This window comes from Vipera berus (assembly GCF_964194415.1).
Source record: "Vipera berus genome assembly, chromosome: 1".
Lineage (NCBI taxonomy): Eukaryota > Metazoa > Chordata > Lepidosauria > Squamata > Viperidae > Vipera > Vipera berus.
The window spans coordinates 110,536,639-110,556,233 of NC_138202.1; the positions used below are offsets into that span (position 1 = coordinate 110,536,639).

A 19,595-nucleotide genomic window follows, 5' to 3' on the forward strand; every position below is an offset into this window, starting at 1 on the left:
GGTTTATAGGTACAGTAGAAATAAAAAAAACAACAGGAGGAACGATTGATGTCTCCAGGCAGGGAGTGAAAGTTGCACATGCTGGGTCAAAAAGTTATTTTCTTTTTCTTTTGCCTGCTGGCTGCTGCGAAGAGGAGGAGACCCATCCTTTCCTTGAGGGCTCACAAGAGACAAAGGAATGGACCACATTAAGCACAAGGGCACCGTACAGGGGGTGAACTCAAGCTGTCACTGATGTAGCATGAAGATTTCTTGGAAATGGGATGACAGTTTCTAGAACTGAAAGGAAAGGTCAAAGAGGAGAGTGACAGCCCCAAGGGTGGAAGAATAGTTGCTGGGACTGCAGCAATGCACTCACTTGTCTTATTTCAAACAGCACACAAGAACCACTGTACAAGGATTTCTGAAAACTCTTCTCAAGATTCACTCGATCAGAGAAGTAACAAGTCAAGAATACAGAATTAGAAATGCCTGCGCTGAAGTCCCATCCAACTACAAGTGCCAAAGAAAAAGAATCATCCAAATGTTCAATACAGTACAATGTAAAATGAGAGAAAGTGCTGGCTATGTGGAAAAGCCACGAAAGATGCTTTGTTCTATTTCCCCCCTTTTTTTTTTTGCTCTTTAGAAGTAAAATGGCTGACAGGAGTCAGAACAGACAAAGAAGCCTGTGATCTGAAAGATTTATATGGAGACAGATGTACAGAGCCAGTTTGGTGAAATGGTTAAGGCATCAGGCTAGAAACTGGGAGACTGTAAGTTTTAATCTCACCTTAAGCCCAAGACAGCTGGCTGACTTTGAGCCAGTTACTTTCTCTCAGCCCTAGGAAGGAGGCAATGGCAAACCACTTCTAAAAAATGTTTCGAACAACTACAGGGATTTTGTTCAGGCAGTCTCCAAATGGGACACGACTGAAAGGAGGAAAACCAAAATATATTCAGCTGTCAATATTGGACAGAATTAACATGGTAAAAAATAATAGTTACATCCTTTCCAATGGCTTTATGTAGTTCTTTAGGAATCCAGGAGCTTTTAGAGAACTATTTGACTCTGTGGCATCCATTAACTTAGCAATGGAATGTGACTTGAGGTCTCTCAATAATAATTCAGAATTAACTGCTTACTTACAAGTTGAGCATTTCACACTTCTTTTCTTTCTTGTCCTATATAACAGGCTATCCGGACCCCTTTCGTGCAGGAGAATTGGTTTGTAAACAGTTTCTCCTGGTTTTTGCAAACGATCAAATTTGTTATCATAGTGGGAATTTTACTGACTGTGTGACAGCTCATTTTTGCAGAAAGTTAGATTAAAGGCAGTGCTTTCCCTATTGCATAGCAGACAAGGTATACCTGTACTTGCAAGGATGTATCTGCATTCTATAGTTTTCTTCTGGGAAGTCATTTGGACTCAACTTTGAAACAACACTGACATTGCTAAGAGTCCTAATCACCACTCCAGTGCCAACAGTAGGAGCAGAGCAGACATTCTTACTTTTAAAAACAATTTAATTTTTTTTCTTGGAATGCCAAGTCAGAGGATAGGCTTAAAGCCCTGGCAAAGCTATGGCTTAAAAAATAAATGAGGAGGGGAATTCCAGACCCAATCACAGAACATTTTAAGTGTTTGCCAGAGAGAAAGAATGTCAGGGAAATTTCCTATACAAAAGATAAAATGAGAAGAAATAAAAGGATTGAGGTTACTCTAAGACAGACATGTCATACACAAGGCCCGGGGGCCGGATCCGGCCCGCGAAGTGGTTTCATGTGGTCCACGAAGCCATCCTGGAAACAGTGAGGGAACAGCCCCCACTGCCTTGGCCCTGCCCCAGAGACCCTCCTTCTGCCAGAGACCCTCAGATCTGTCCCACTCCTGCCTAGGCCCCTATAGGCACCCTTGATGCGAACGATGTAGAACTGGCCACGCCCACCCAGTAGGCCATATGCACTCTAGCCACGCCCACCCAGTAGGCCACGCCCATCCTAGCCATACCCACCCGGCCCCCTGAGGGCAACCGCAATGCTGATGCGGCCCTCAATGAAATTGAGTTTGACACCCCTGCTCTAAGAGGTATTGGAGACTACAAACTTTTCTTCCCAGACTACAGCTTTTCTGAACAAAGGTAAAATATTCCTACATTTATATGGAACATAAATAATTATAATGTATAGGTTATCTCCATTTTCTGCTCTACCAGCCCCAATTTGCTCTAAAATTTCTTCTAAAATCAACTGTGGTTTTATAAAGAATATTTGCTTACCTATCACTTAACCCGAGTATATAAAATGCACATCCCATATTTGTAAAGAACATTATACATGTTTGCTTGCAGTATATAACTAAGACTACAAGCGTTCTCAGGAAGTCACTTGCTCTGGAAAAGGTTGGAGTTGACTGAATAAGCCTCCAGCTCATCCATCATAAACTTCATTCCCTTGTTTAAAAAAATTGTAGATCATGAAAAGGTCAACCTTCAGACACTTCTCCCAAGCATCCTTTCTGGAATGCTTTGAGCTCCTGGATAGGGATGATACAGAAGAAGGCACCTGAGTTCTCAAACTCACCAAAAAGTATTTATGGAGATCCTGGCCACAATTCAGCCATCTCTCCATTGCCAACTTCAGTCACATCAGATTGCAAAAGAGCCTTTCCCAATTTGGTACCTTTCAAACTAGTGAAGAATTCCAGCACCTGGGAGTCCCCAACACATCTGGAAGTTGTTAAGATTGGGGAAAGTTGCTCCAGAGTTGGCATGAATAAAACAGTTTACAAATATTGCAAACAGACAATATTTGCAAATAGACAAATTTACAAATAAATCGTCAGGCACTTCATTATAAGCTTTTCCCAGTTCTGGGGGGAGAAAACTCCTCTGAGTATTAGTCTCCTACCTGCCTCATTTTGAGCTAAATCTAAAGCCAATAATACTTGTCTAAACTAAAAGTCCATCATTTGTCATCTATCTAATAACAGAACCTTATTTTTCATTTGAAACTAAAGAGTGCCAGAAGGCTAAAGTACTTTTCATTATCATTTCTGTGTCAATCCTCCATTTCCTTCACATAAGTACAGTTTTTCTAATCTTTTAACCTAATGTAGTTGCCCATTCACCTTCAGTTTCATCTATTTGACAGTGTTATATCCATTTCCTAGGTTTAACACTACTTAGCCATAATTTCAGATCTGCCGAGCCTTTACTAGGAAGATGTTGGAAAAGGACAAAGTGGAAAATGTAGCACTTGGAATGAAGCGAAATGCAGGTAAGTCCTCGACTTATAACCACTTGTTTAGTGGCCGTTCAAAGTTACAAGGGCACTGAAAAAAGTGACTTATGACTGTTTTCCACCTTTACGACAACTGCAGCATCCCCATGGTCATGTGATCAAAATTCGGCCGCTTGGCAACCGGGCATGTATTTGTGACATTTGAAGTATCCCAGAGTCAACGTGATCACATTTGGGACGCCTTACAAGCAAAGTCAAAGGCGAATTCACATAACAGCCATGTCACTATCTTAACAACTGCAGTGGTTCACTTAACAACTGTGACAAGAAAGGTTACAAAATAGGGCAAAACTCATTTAACAACTGTCTCACTTAGCAACAGAAATGTTGGGCTCGGTTGTGGTTGTGGTTGTAAGTGGAGGATAGAGCAGTTTTTTCCCACCCCCATCAAAATTCCACATCTGGCCAATGGTTGGTCAGCTGGATGATGACCTGGAAGGAGCAACTTCCTTTCATTTACAGTAATCCATGTGGGAATTCATAAACAATGCTTAGCAATGGACATTTTGGGATCAATTATCATCGTAAGTCGAGGACTACGTGCAAATGCATCTCAGCTCTTCTAAAACTTATTAAAGTTGTCTCATCTCAGTTAGTTAAGGTAATTTCAATCATTTTATTCTCTGAACTACTATAATAAATCCCTTTAAAGACACTGAATATTTTTAAAAATACTAGTAACTAGCTCAAGTAATTAATCCAGTGACAGCCAACTGTTCCCCTTCACAGCCATCTTGATACATTTCAGCATCCTTGATGGCCCCCCATAAACTCTGAGCTATTGAGAAATCCTTAATATCTACCACATTGCTAAATTCTTTCAACAGTCTTACCATTCAAATTGGAAAAATCCGAAAAGCAACTGTGCTGCAATCCTAATAAAGCATGGATGGTACATTATCTATTCAATTATACTTTACAGTAAACAAGAACAGACATACATATTTATTTATTTATTTTAAAAAAGGAAATGGGGAAATACATTTCAAACCTGGGGATTTTAGGATGAGTAAAAACCTTATAATGGTGAAAGAACACATCTGAAATGTATTCTGTTAGTTAAACATTAGTAATTTTTTTAATAGAATTTATTGATTTTCTATTTTTACAACTCATAAGCGCTTTGTTGTCTGGGTTCATTTTTTACTTAACAATACATATTAAAATTATTCTGTGTCTTCTTTTTCTCTGTTCTTCAATATCGCTCTGTCGGTTTCTACACATTCTAGTATTTTCTTAATCCCCTCTCCTTTGAGTAATGTCTCTTCACTTTTCAAACACTAAACAAATGCAATTCTTGCTGCTGTTAATACATACAACATACTTGCAACATAAAGTATATGCTTCTTCATCGAACAGTATTTTTTCTTGCGTCTATTCTACTATTCTACTTCTACTTGACACAAGACATGCTCTCTACTACTTTGATTCTGCCTACACAGGGGCTTAATACTTCTTAGTATCTGAATTACAGTCTATTAGTATCTGAATTACAGTCTATTCTATAAGAGCCTTGGTGGAGCAGTGGACTAATGCCTCCTTAAGTAACACCAGCTGCCTGCAATTAGTGCAGGTTCGCATCCCACCAGGCTCAAGGTTGACTCAGCCTTCCATCCTTCCGAGGTAGGTAAAATGAGGACCCAGATTGTTGGGGGCAATTAAGCTGACTTTGTAATAATGCCGCTTGGGGGGTGTATGAAAGCCCTAATAAGCAGGCATATACATAGAATGAAGGCTACTGCTAAGCTTGTAAGCCGCCCTGAGTCTTCGGAGAAGGGCGGGATATAAATGGAATTAAAATAAAAATAAAATAAATATTCAGACTTCCGTTATATTTCCTTTTTATCTCTCATTAACAACGGATTGTATTTTTGCGTATTTTCTATTCATACTAACTTATTTACAACACTATTAGGTTTGGAGTATCTTCCCTTAACTAACAGTAAATTAGAATCAATAGTACAATAAAAGAATAAAAAGGTTTGATTGAGGACTCAATGGCATAGCAATTTTTTTTTCAGTAGAACAAATCAGTGGAATAACCACTTAAGGTGTTTACAGTATATTCTAGTATAAATGTACAATTTACTCTAATGTACAGTTTACTCCTCAACTTAGACCATAATTGGCACCAGAATTTCTGTTGCTAAACAAGGAAGTTGTTAAATGACTGGCGCCTTATTTTACCTGCCCTTTTTTCTTTTTAACTATGGTTGCAGTTGCTACATGTGTAACGGTCGTTAAGCCAATCCATTTTTCCCCCACTGAGTTTGCTTGTTGGAAGCCAATTGGGAAGGTCACAGATGGCAGTCACATAACCCAGCATGCTGCAACCATTGTAAAGGCAGGCCAGTTGCCAAGCACCCAAATTTTGATCGCATGACTGTGTGGATGCTGCAATGGTTACCAGGGTGAGGAGCAGTTTTAAGTTATCAGTGCCCTAAACGAATGGTTGTAAGTCAAGGACTACTTCTAAACAGGCACTACATTGTGCTGAACTGCAAGACCCACAGAAGGAGTAGGATCTAATGAGAGACTGAATGTGGACAGAGAGAATGGTTCAGAAGCAATTATTTAAGTTTCAATATGTTTGAGAACGTCACATTAGAAAATTTGGACAATAACTTTAAAATACATAACCCACAGATAAATCCCTAGACTTCAGAACTCAGAGACTTACTTTTGCTACTTATCAGTAGCAGATATCTGTCTGATTATGAATAAAATGCATACAAATTTAGGAGCTGATGGATACATTCTGGGTGGGAAAGCACAATGGCCTTCTCTGACACTTTCTCTAGGTCAGCTCTAATTCTCCTGAAATATTCTTCCCTGAAATCATATTCTCCCAACTTGGAAATATGAAACACCAGATGTCCAAACCAAATCTCATATAATTGATGCACACTGGCAAATAGCATTGATCTGACTGCTGCAGCTTAATTCTTCTATCTGGCAGGCAGTTCTGGCAGTAGATATATGTTCTTATGCCAACAACAGGTTTGGTTTAAGTTTCACAAGAATAACGAGAAAATAGAATTTCAGAAAATCATTTACAGAACTTAGTGTCGGGAATATTTCACACACTGTAAAACTTGGTGTAGTATCACTGCATGGGAGTGGTGATTACCTTCATAATTTTAATGGCTACAAGTGTGTAATATTGTGATTATTAGGCATTAGTATTCCAATCTTCCCCTTCTGCATTAAGAGTAAAAAAATTAATTCAAATCAAATTCTTTCTCCTCCACCCAGGATAGTGAAGAGGCAGACGTGTACAAGGATAATTGAAGAAATCCAGGACTAGGTAAAATTGAGGAAGATTGGATGTATCTTTGCATTGGGACTGGAAAACAGTCCAATAGTTAGTTATCCAGATTCTGAGATGATCATGTAAAGAGGAGAATTACAGTTTGCAACAATGATCAGCAGAATTCAGGAGTTTATAACCATGAAGTACATATAATGGGCCATCATTCTTTTTAACAAAAATAATAGAGCGAGGATAGAAGATTGCAGTTTGTCATCAAATTCCTTTAGGCTGGACAATTCAGTTCCTGACATGGTATCAGTATTCTGCAGGAATCTGAACCACAGAAATAAGTTATAATATAGTCACGTAAAAGTTAGCATGGTAAACAGGTGGCAGAGTAAAGTGGCTGAGTTCTGTATGCTTGGGATTCAAATGTAATGGTGGCTCAGCCTCTGTGAATATTATAGGTTGTGGTCTTCATCTTCAAAACCATCAAAAATATAATGGGGATTCTGCATGGTCACACGTGGCGAGTACAAGAGGCCCTATGCATTCTGTGATGATTTAATGGTATGTAGGAATGACTTTGGGAGACATGAGGGAGAATCATACAGTGGGCAAATCCTATGTAAAAGATACCTCTGCATAAGGGAGGGCATGGGAAACATTTCAGAAGAAATCCTCCCTAGATTTCAGTAGAGTAAAAGGTAAGGAAGAGAGAAATTATATCAATCTTGCAACTGTAGGTTAATGTTAACAGCAATGGCACTTAGGACTTATATACCACTCCATAGTGTTTTACAGCACTCTCTGAGCCGTTTACAAATGTCAGTATATTGCCCTTAACAATCTGGCTCCTCATTCTATCGATCTTGGAAGGATGGAAAGTTGAGTCAACCTTGAGCCGGTCAGGATCGAACTCTGGGCTGTGGGCAAAGTTAGCCTGCAATATTGCAATAATGTAGCCTTACAAGAAAGATAGACCTAATACTCCTGGCTGGGCTTCTTGTCTGAACTACCTCACAGGGCTAACAGATTAACCAAATGTTTCCACTCTCTCACAGGTTAAGTAGACAAAATATATTTGTGTCTGATTGGAGATTCTGTTAGCAGATCATTGGAACAAAAGATTTTTTTTTTATTTTAATTCCATTTATATCCCGCCCTTCTCTGAAGACTCAGGGCGGCTTACAAGCTTAGCAGTAGCCTTCATTCTATGTATATGCCTGCTTATTAGGGCTTTCACACACACCCCAAGTGGCATTATTACAAAGTCAGCTTAATTGCCAACAATCTGTGTCCTCATTTTACCTACCTCGGAAGGATGGAAGGCTGAGTCAACCTTGAGCCTGGTGGGATGCGAACCTGCACTAATTGCAGGCAGCTGGTGTTACTTAAGGAGGCAGTAGCCCACTGCTCCACCAAAGATAATAGTAGTATCTTCTCCTCCTGCACAATAGCTCTTGTTTTCCACTGATTTCAAAACAGAGTTGAATTAATATATCTAAGGTGAGATATTTAAACTGGTCAATTAAATCAGTATGGGATTTGGCCATGATTTAATGCTGGAGCATACAGTGTGTGTTTTTTCCTTCCATGATTTTGGAGTAAATTATCCCCTAGGGCACTGCAAGGAACCTCTCTCTAGAAACTCCATCAATATTCACAAGAAAATAATGGAAGACTTAAAAGTTAAGGCTCAACTAGATTAAGTTGCTTTTACATGTAGACCTCATGCAACAACCACAATTAGGACAGGCATTAGCATCGCTAAGGAATATGGTTGTAAAATGCCAGAATTACACTGTCAATACAAATCGCTGTGGATTGTTAAGTGAGACATTATGTAACCATAACTTATGATGACCTGCAGGCTTCCCCATTGATTTTGCTTGTCAGAACTCAGCAGTGAAGCTCATAAATGGCAATCATGTGACCATAGGATGTTGCGATTGTCATAAATATGCACTGATTATGAAGCATCCGAATGGCAATTACACGACCACAGGAAACATGGTGATAGCTGCAAGTTCAATGACCAATTGTAAATCTACCTTTTCAGTGCCAACTTACCTTCTAACAGTTGCTGAATGAGGCAATCAGTGAGGACTGCCTTTATTACAGAAACAAGAAGTTCTAATAAAAAAGTTCAGTTGTACAGAATCTAGCAATTCAGCCTATTAAATGTAACATTACCAGGTTTAAATTTCACATCTCTTTCTCTCAAATTTATTCATTTATTCATTCATTTGTTCGTTCATTCATTCATTCAATCATTCAATTTATATATTGCCCATTTTGCTGTTTGGAGGGATTCTAGGCAACTTACATCATCTTTGGATATGGAGAATCATATTTGGACAGTCATCCTATCGGCTCTCACACCTCCTGATAGATGTGGAGGGAAATTAAATTGTAAATAAAAATTACAACTGTATCACCACGGACTTTAAAAAAAACTCAGGATGAAGAATTTGAGACTTAATGATATTCACATCCATCCATCCAATTTGTGGAAGAGAACCAGAAACAGAAAGAAAATCAGTGCAGTTCAATGATGGATCAGACCAACAGTGGTAACAATTCAGATTGGACATCTGTAAGCATGATCTGAAATATCCAAACAAGGTATGCTACTGGCATAAGATAGGATGCAGCTCACAAGGAGTGGGAAAAATGTATTGGCCAAATCATGGTAAGATTGATTATAGGAGGACTTTAAACCCAGTCATGTGGGAGACTAAAATGAAAACCCTAAGGTAACTCTAAAAAATTATTTGCTGTATGAAGTGGAATGTTCTCACAAAAGGACTTCTTTAAGGCATTCAAAGAAAACCCAGAACACCCAAAGCTCATGGCCTTTATTATCCATATATTCATGCTCAAAATATACAAAAAATAAAATGAGTTTATCCTCTTAGTACAGAAAGTCAAAATGGTTTAACAGGTATAACAGAAACCTATTGGGGTTAGCATTATAGCTGGAAAAAATCAAAGAACAGAACTTGTTCAAAGGTAACAAAAGCAATAGAAAGAGAGGGGGAGTTAGACTGTTTAGATTGAATATCCAGTCCCACTCAGAAATCCAAATGAATGAACAGAGAAAGCGTCTGAATCAGGGGTCTTCAAACTTGGCCCTTTTATGACTTGTGGACTTCAACTCCCAGAATTCCTCAGCCAACGTGCCTGGCTGAGAAATTCTGGGAGTTGAAATCCACAAGTCATAAAAGGGCCAAGTCTGAAGACCCCTGATCTGAATTAAACAAAGTGAAGGAACAAAGGAAAATGGGACTGTTGTCGTTGTCTAGTATTGTCCTGCCAATCAAGAAGTGGATGTTGTCTTCCAAAGGCCAGCTGCAGACCTTTCAAAAAGGCGTTAGGGTTATAAGGATAGCACACTTTTATTATGCTAACATCTGTTGAGAGACAAACACTGTCAGATATGATTGCTCCAGAAAATTCCTGACTTCTTTTGCTGACAGCTTTCTGTTTCAGAGGGTAGAGAAAGGTATAAGAGATTCAGCTATAATTGACTTGGCACTAATCAGCTGGGAATATTTAATTGCGGAAGCAGCAAGAACTGGTAGGAAGGGAGGATCCTGTACTTCTGATTTTAAGAAAAACAACATCAAAATAATCAGTCATACACCCTGAATGTTAAAAAGAAGTTGTTAATAAACAAAGAAAAACTGTAAACAAGATCCACTGGCAGAGGAAGTTAATGGGAAAAGAAGTCCAAGATAATTAGGTGTTACTTAAATAAGGTAAAGGTTCCCCCACACACATGCGTGCTAGTCGTTTCCAACTCTAGGTGCTCATCTCCGTTTCAAAGCCGAAGAGCCAGAGTTTGTCTGAGGACGTCTCCGTAATCATGTGGCTGGCATGACTAGACACCAAAGGCGCACGGAACGCTGTTACCTTCCCACCATAGTGGTCCCTATTTTTCTACTTGCATTTTTACGTGCTTTTGAACTGCTAGGTTGGCAGAAGCTGGGACAAGTAATAGGCGCTCACCCTGTTACGCGGCACTCAGGATTCGACCCGCCAAACTGCCGACCTTCTGATCGACAAGCTCAGCGTCCTAACCAACTGAGCCACCGCGTCCCTTCTTACTTAAATAGGAGATACCAAAAGCCCAATTCGAAATGATTCCAATGAGGGGGGGGAAAAGGAAGGCAGAAAATAAGCTAAGTGACTACATAAAAACCTTAATGAAAATTTGAAAAGAAAAAAAAAGCAAGGACACACACAAAAAAAGAGTTAAAATCACTCCAAAACTGCATCACAAAAATACTCAGGAAATCAAAAAGAGCCACAGAGCCTTTCTCGTGCTGGTTAAAGTCAGTATTTGTGGCTCCCTGAATATATATTTTTTTATATTCTATCATAAATATTATCAAAGTTGTCATATTTAGTGGCATATGTCCTGAAAAATTAAGAAAAACCAAGAGGAGATTAATACTTTTTCACTGACCAATGTGGACAATATCTGTCCACAGGCTAACTTCACAAATTCAAAGCTTATGATAAACATCACTGTCCAAACTATAAAACTGAAGGGTTTAAGCATCATATCCAACTTCTTTTAATACTATTACTTTCTACTGAAAGGTGTATTACATATTCAAAAGAAAGCATCTGTAACATTAATGGTTACACAGGAGTCAGTCTCGTCATATGGAATAATTATCCACGGATATTTTTATTCATATTTGCTACATAAAAGTTTAATGCAAACCAAGCCTCAGAGATTAAACCAGTTTCAGTGACATAAGAGTCTGCCACAAAGAGTAGGTTCACAGTCTTAATCATTCAGTAGGCCTAAATTAGGTGCAAGCTTTAAGGGAAAAGATCTGGTTGTGCAAAATTGTTTTTGCCCATTAACTGGACATGTTTAATTCAAAGGACGAGCTTAAGACGCATAGCTATCTATTGCAGTACGTCCAAAAGCCGAATAGGTTTATGTAAGAAGAGATGCTATTTGAATGAGCTGCTAGAGAAATTCACATCGAAACACACCTGAAAGGATTTAATCTCACCTGCACAAAAATTTAGCTGCTTTAATATTTCTAAGAGCACAAAAAGTGGACCTTTTAACGTGCATAATACAAGCTATTATGGAAATGTGAGAACTGCAACATGGAAAAATAGCTTTAAAAGCAACATAGAAAAAACAATTGTCTTCAAAAACGTGTTTGTGTCATTTTACTTCATTGTCAGGTATGTTTCAAAAGTATTCTTTTTCAAGGACTTCTACTCTTTCCGTTCTCCCAACAGCCTCCTTCCTTGAAATGTTGTGTCCAAAATGCATTAGGAAATTGTAATAAAACTTTTGTCAATGGACATTCAAAGACTATTACTTTTCCTTTTCATTTGCTGAATTGTGCCTCTCCACTACATGTCTGATCTTGCAAAAGAGGCTTCCATGTATTTCAGGGTTTTTTTTTTCGGTCTAAAATACAGCTTCTTACTTCCTTTCGTTTAAAAATGCATTTACCTAAAAACCATGGGTAAAAATTAGTGACCTTTTTTAGGACTCGTGCTCAGTGAAGTTTAAGAAAGAGAATAGAAAGAATAAACAAAAAGTATAATAAAAAGAAAGAGGCATATGCCGCTTTTCTCATCCAATGATAGAATAAGAGAAGCTGCCTCCTTTTGGGGCATTCTGGGAGTTGAAGTCCACAGGTCTTAAAGTTGCCGAGTTTGGACAAGCCTGCCTTAAGGTAACCGTGTTCAGCCCAGCTAGAGATGATGAGAACTGTACTCCCATCTATCTGGCAAGCATCAGTGCCCAAGAGCAGCCATGTTCTCATTTAGAAGGTGATTGCCCAACTGAATCCAAATTACAAAAAAGAGACTGGAATTCTCCACCTGCCATTTGATTGTGGCATGGATTAGAACGCCATGAGTCTTTCAAAAGTATAAATGCTAGCATGATTTCATTGTTCTACTTTTATTTCAAGCAGCTGTGACAACCTGCATTTCCATGCAGATAACCTTTTCAACAGATTGAAAAGAATACAGGGGAAAACATTGTTTTTATTTTCTGAAGGAAGAGTGCTTAAACCCAGTTTGTGTAACTTAGTTTGATGATGCAAAATTATGTTTTGCAAACCGCACTGGGGCAGGAGATGTTAGGGACAAAAGTCATATTAAAAGAAACAGTCATACAAATGAAAGAGATGCAGTTATTTTAAGCCTTGCAAAACTTACAGCATAACTTAACTTCCCGGTGGACCTGTTAACTTTTTTTCCCCCAAGAAGCCTATCTTTATTTCAGATGTCATTAAAACAGAATGCTCAACTGGGTAATTATCCATCCACTATCTTCATCTGAAAAGTTGACCTTTAAGAATGCCAATTGCACAATATTTCAAACCACTGCACATGGATCATGAACAAAACTCTGAACACAAAAACATTATTCTCTGATGCCTTCTATTACTTTGTGCATTTAAGATTTAGGAGCGGTGGAAATGCATCAAACACAACTGATTATAATAGTAAATTATAATGTTTTGTTTGCTTAGGATATTATTAGCTAGTCTTGCATTTCGGTGTCTTATGGCAGTCCGAGAGCACTTTTTAAATATATAGTAAAAGCAAAAACAGCAGAAAGTCAAGCAATCTATAAAAAATGAAATATACTGCATATGTATTCATACAAATATAAAGGTCTTTATCTGGTGCCAGAAATACAGACACTACTCTGAAAAAAATGTTTTAAGAATCAGCAAATCGAAGTTCATCTGCTGCTATCCACCATATACTTTGTCTACTTGTGTCTGAGGATTTTATAAAACTGTCCTGACAACCTGTTGTGTAGTGAGTTCTTTGGAGGCAGGAAGCAAGATGAGAGGTTTCAAACAGGAACATTTCTTTATTGAGGCAAACAGGAACAGAACTGAATCAGAGGCTTCTGCGTGGTTACTTATATGGTTGGCCACTAGGTGGCGGCCAATAGGTTTAAAAGGAACCCATTCCCGCCTCAAATCATTCAATGATCTTCTTGGAGACTGCATGTCTGGCTAGTCAGCAACCGTTACACAGACACCTCAATTGAGCAACCTAAAGCAGCATTCAAAAGACACGTGAACACAGTTCAAGAAAAATCCCAGTACATTACACCACCTCTTTAGTCTTCCATTTTCCTATGTCACTGCCTTCATTTTCAGCTTAGGAGGAAAGCAGGTAGGGGCAATTTAGAAGAGAATCTGCTGGGTTCCCCATCCATGACACACATTCAAATTACTTTGGGTTGTTGTTCTTCTGGAGTGACTGGCTGCTTTGTATCTATGGCTCTCCATGCCACTGAACAGCTGACCAGGGAGGCAAGGGAACTGCAGAATAGAGGTCATTAGCCTCATCACAAAAACAGACACTCAACAGGTACTGCATGGGGTAACAGGAGGGCTGTCCTGCAAATAATGCCTCTGGGCAGCTTGCTTTGAGTGCAGGGCAGTTGATCTAAGCCTAAGGAGTGGGGGAGATGCCCAGCAAAGCAGGAAAAGCTGCTTTGTTGTGTAGACCCTGGCCTGGGTTGCAAATCAGTTGCCTTGTTAGCAATTTGAATCAATGGGTCTGGCCATCTGTCAATCACAGCAGTCTCATGATTGCCAGACAGTTTTCAACTGGCTGATGACCTCCAGAAAAGGTTAATAAGTTTAAAAGTATGAACCAATCAATTTGCATCCCATGACTTGAACACTCAAAACCAGGGCACCATCCTTCAGCAGTAAGCCAGAAGTGAGCCTTATAAAGGCAGGATAGGCATCGACAGTAGAGATGGCCAATTTTATCTTGATTTAGTATTCTGCCAGTTCAAGATGAAGACTATTTTAACTGTGCCATGGGGGGGGGGGGGAATCTCGCAAATAAAATTTTAATATAAGGGCAGATGATGATCCATTTCCAAACAGTTTAATGGCTTAACATTTAAGACTGGCATCTTAAATTGTGCTTAGAATTCAATCATGCATGCCCTCCATGTAGCTTTCTTCAACACGAGCAGTCTGCAGACATGTGAACTTTAACTCACAGAATTTCCTGAGAGCATAATCCCTGCACTACAAGGAACTTAAATCTATGTATCAGGTTGGGGAAGATTGGTGTAGCTACTATTCTTTGAACTATCTGAAGCTCCCAAGCAGTCTTTAAAGGATGCTCCCTGTGCAACAATTCAACACAGATGTTAGTCATATGATTATAGCCTAACTGGTTGGGTTGGCAATATACAAGCCATGATTGTAATGTATTGTATCCCTTTAAATGTGTAATGATTGGCCAACACTGTGTTCTTTCAACGGCCATAAGAGGGAGCTAGAGACGTAGCTTCTCTGTGTGTGTGTGTTAGTTACTCTGTTACACTGCTTGCTGATTATTGTTGATTGTGGTTTTGCTACTGTTTGCTAAGCCCGAAGAACTGTGTTTTTGACTTTTGGACTGGTAAGACGACTTTGTATTGGATAACTCTTGAACTGTTGATATCTTCTCTGTACCCGTGTATGACCTGGACTGTTTATTCTTAACTTGTGCTACTCCTAAAAGTAAAGTTTTTTTCCTTTTTTACACATCTCAGTGTATCAGTGTGGTTGCTGTGCAAAACCTGACTACTCTCAGTACCACTTCTTCTGTGCATTCTCCTTGTTGGCTCAGGAGATATTCTGCACAAACCCTGTCATTGGTTATGGGCCCAGAGACGTACTGAGAGCTAGCATACACAGTACCATATCATAATAGCTGAGTTTTGTGTTACCTCTTCAACTGGAAATGGCACAAAAACAAGCAACAGGTATTTCCTGGATAACCCGGTTAGATGGGACAAACTATGTTTCCTGGTCCACAAAATGCTGCTTGCTTCTGCGCAAGGAAGGACTATGGGCTGTAGTTCATGACCCACCAGATGCGACCGCTTGGGATCCAGAAGATGAGGACGATGCAAAGAAAATAGAGAAATTTAACCGAGACAACGAAAGAGCTCTTTGCCTAATTGGACTAACACTGGATGACCAGCAGCTTGTCCATATCCGTGGTGAGGAGTCTGCTGCTAGGTGTTGGGACATTTTGCGAAGAATTTATGTTCATGATAGTGTGGGTGCACATATACACCTTACACGCAAACTGTTTAGGGCTCGTCTTCAGAAGGATGGGGACATGTTAGCTCATCTGGCGTTTGTGAAGAAAATTTTGCAAGAGCTACATGAAAAGGAGCTTATTTTCTCGGAGCTGCATCAGCTGTATATCATTCTTTCATCTTTGGATGGTTTTTTCCTTTTTTACACATCTCAGTGTATCAGTGTGGTTGCTGTGCAAAACCTGACTACTCTCAGTACCACTTCTTCTGTGCATTCACCTTGTTGGCTCAGAAGATATTCTGCACAAACCCTGTCAACAGATCATCCCCGTGTCCAAATAATGACTGCCCAAGGAAAAATGAAGCTGGTATTCCTGTTTTATTTAATTACAGGTGTTGCTAATGATTACTAGAGCCAAGCACAAGGCCAAGCCTAATAGCATCCCAAACTGCTTGTTTAGGTCAGTCATGTAGACATCTCCCCACCCCACAATAAATTGTTTATATTCCTACTAGCCTCATTCCACATGAATTGGGTTCCCCTGTCTTGGTACTCCTTGCCAATGATGTCAGATGATCCATAATGTCACCTAGTCTTGCAAGTCTTTGCTGGAGTGCAAATGAGACCACACGCCAGATCACTCCTTCTTGTGACATGTTCCACGCACCTCTTCTTCTTTCTACAGCTTGGAAGCAAGCCATCAGTCTCAAGAAATCCGTGTTGGAGGAGACCTGATGGGAAACAGGCAGCTAGCAATGAGGAAGCAGGGGAAAGAGAAACTCTGAATGGGGATAATTTTGCATCAGGATGGCTCCTCTCCAGTTAATTCCAACCTCCTAAGTGGAGCTATAGCTTCTCCCTCATTAGGCAGCAGCTCTCTGTGCCCCCTTCATTTAGTACATAAACTTTGTTGCAAAATGAGGAGAACACTTTGAGAGACAGTTTTGGTTCAGACCAGAATGGTAAAATCCAAGTTCAGGTCCATTCTCAACCATGCAAATGTGTAGGTGACTTTGAGCCAGTTACTCCCCCTCAGCCCAGCCAATTATCCTCCTTTACAGAACATTACAGCAAGACTGGGACAAAATGGAAATTCCCCATTTAACCTGCCTTGACTTTCTGCAGGAAAGGTGGCATTTAAATCTAGTACATAAAATAAATAAGCTAGATGAGCCAAGAGGAAAAAAAAACACAAATATTCTTCCTTCTCTTCACCACAGAAATTTCCATTCCAAGAGAGCAGTAGAGAGCTTGTTCCATTGTCTGGTTTTTCCTTTTCTGCAGGGAGGGCTTTTGAGTGGATGGGAGGGGGGGAGAAACTCTCTTCACAGATAAGACTACAGAATGACCAACTCTCTCCTCTCCCAATTTATATCATATTTTTGGAAATCTTGGTTCCAACCACCGACAAAACCTACTTGCACTTGCACATAAGTCCAATAACACGGGTGTCCCACCTCTGTGTTGCTAGACCCATTGGAAAATCAAAGTTCTCCATGCCAGTCACCCTTTTAAAAAAAAGCCAGAAGAGGCTTTCTTTATTCTCCTGGGTTCCTCCTGTCTAAATAAAGGGAGAATAAATTATCACAACTTCAAGAAAGGAGCCAGTTTGCTACAGTTACAATATAGCAGTCTGGTGAAAGTACTGTGAGTGGTAGCAAGAACCGACTATATGTGGATGCTGTTTTGGTCCTGTCTGACAGTGCCTCCAGAAATTAATCACTAAGTAAGAAAAGACCTTTATTCTGCTTTTGGCAAAAAGCAATCTTACCTGAAAGGCTAAGGAAATGCAATAATAATGAACAAGACACAAGCCAACCTGAAATCTCCATTCTCTACAATAGCTCTTGTTTAAGTTCCTTTAAAACACTGTAACATTTTTTATGCTTTGTTAAAGTCCTCACATCTCTCTTGTTGTTCTTCTTTGATATCCATCCTACAAACTGTAAGTTAAGTCTCAACACGCAGATTAATGGAAACAACAAGCACTACTATTCAATAAATATATGCGTATACACACATGCACACAGACACTCCCACTCAGAAGCAGGCCCAGAATAATTTACCAATTCCCAAAGAACACAGAAGCCAGCCACAGCCAAAACTCTCATCAACAAGAAACTGGATAGAGGAGATCAAAACAAAGCACAATGTTTGTAAATCTTAAAAAGGTCAAAATTAAGAGGGAGAGGTGAGAGATAAAGGAAATAAATGTCACACTGTCTGCATAAGTGCAAATAGACTCATAAGATAGGAAGAATAAAATCAAAAGTATTAAGAATTGCATTTTAGGAATGGTTAAGGATTGTAGGACAAAATAGGAAAGGAAAGAAGAGGTTTTAGGAAAAGATTTGCTGGAGTAAAAAAAAATAACAGTTTCAAGAATAGGTAATATGATATGCAATAAAAGTAGGGGTGGGGAGACTACTACTCCAGTTGTTGCTGTTCAGAAGAGAGAGAACAAATAGAGAGGAAATCTAACGAATATATGGTATATTCCTTCATTCTTCCTTCAAAGGATTGTGCCCAACCATTTATTGAGATTAGAACCACTATTAATGTACAAAACACCGCTTTCTTATAGGAATACCTTGTTACACTCCCAACGAATTGCCCCTCACTGCCTGTAAACCCCTCCCTAAGATTAAGGAAGACACAACAGGGTAATTAGATTTGGATATGGTAGAACTAATCTACCATGTGAACACCATAAGCCCCAGAGAAGGGACAGTTTTAGCTCCAGAGAGACTGATCTAGAAAAAGCAACACAAGGGCAGACCTGTTAATAACTGGATGGGAGACCATCAGAAAAAAACAAAAAGGATCAAACTACTGCCACACTTGTTGCCAAGAAAATCAGAAGAACATGCCCATGAAGCCACTTGAAGGTGGCTTTACCTTTTTAATTTCCTCCGTGGTTATGTGCTGTGCTGTATTGTAACCTCAAAAGAGAAACCTGATCTTCCACCAGCCTCTCTTTCTGCTACCAATGCAGAGACAAATCTCTCAGCTGCCCTCTGGGAACTCCATCCCTCTCTCCACTTTGCCCTTCACCCTTGTGTAGGGGAAAGAGTAGGAAAAAAGCAGATTAAGCTTCCTTAAGCTCTCTCTATAGAAATGTCACTGCTGCATTTTTTTCTCTCTCCAAATTTTTTTTTTTAAAGCAGCAGGAACTGAGAGTCACATTTGCAATAACAAATGCTTGCTTCCCTTTTGATCAAGGAATTTATGACTGGGAATGCCAACAGAAAGGGATACGTGTTTCTCTAAGTCAGGATCTCCAACCTTGGCAACTTTAAGGGGTGTGGACTTCAACTCCCAGAATTCCCCATCCGCACATCTTAAAAGCTGCCTAATTTGGGAAACCCTGCTGAAAGGGGATAGCATTTATTTGGGTCATCTATATTGTCAAAACACAGCAACAGAATTCAGTTCTCTGATTTGAATGGTTTAATACTCCACCCTCAATGGGACATATACAAGACCCCAAAGATTTACAGCCAAACCACAAAAAAGGAACAGGATACTATACGAACAGAGCCACTTACACTTAACAATAATTATTTTTAAAGGTCAACCAGCTGAACAAGCAACATGCCTTGCAAAGTTATTCACGTCCTTACATGTTCTAGTAAATCTATAGTAGACAGACTATGGCAGACTCTAGACCAGGGGTGTCAAGCTCGCCACGTCATGTGACGTGTTGCGATGTATCGCAACTTTTTCCCATTGCCAGAACTGGGGTGGGCATGGTTTTGGCATGATGCATCCAGCCCACAGGCCGGCGGTTTGACACCCCTGCTCTAGATCATAGCAGTTCTAAAGTGCTAAGCAGCATCTGCTCCCTATTTATACCAACTCCTGCTACTATACTTAGTATAAGAAGATCCCATGACTACTCACTTGTTCGAGAACCAAACTAAGAAGAAGCCATTTTCAAACCTGCTACACTGCTATCATGAGGGAATAGAAGGGGAACTTATTA

The 19,595-nt window shown here is 39.6% G+C and overlaps 3 protein-coding genes across 3 annotated transcripts in view; all 3 read right to left on the reverse strand.

Annotated features, from left to right (window-relative positions):
• Positions 1-19,595, reverse strand: part of TSPAN4 (tetraspanin 4) — a gene marked incomplete at its 5' end in the record, with an annotated part of 735,824 nt that overhangs the window by 608,941 nt on the left and 107,288 nt on the right. The window lies entirely within an intron of this gene.
• The window catches only part of CRACR2B (calcium release activated channel regulator 2B), a 794,336-nt gene that overhangs the window by 505,723 nt on the left and 269,018 nt on the right, over positions 1-19,595 (reverse strand). The gene's annotated exons all lie outside the window — the stretch shown is intronic.
• PNPLA2 (patatin like domain 2, triacylglycerol lipase) overlaps positions 1-19,595 on the reverse strand; it is a 365,554-nt gene that overhangs the window by 702 nt on the left and 345,257 nt on the right. The gene's annotated exons all lie outside the window — the stretch shown is intronic.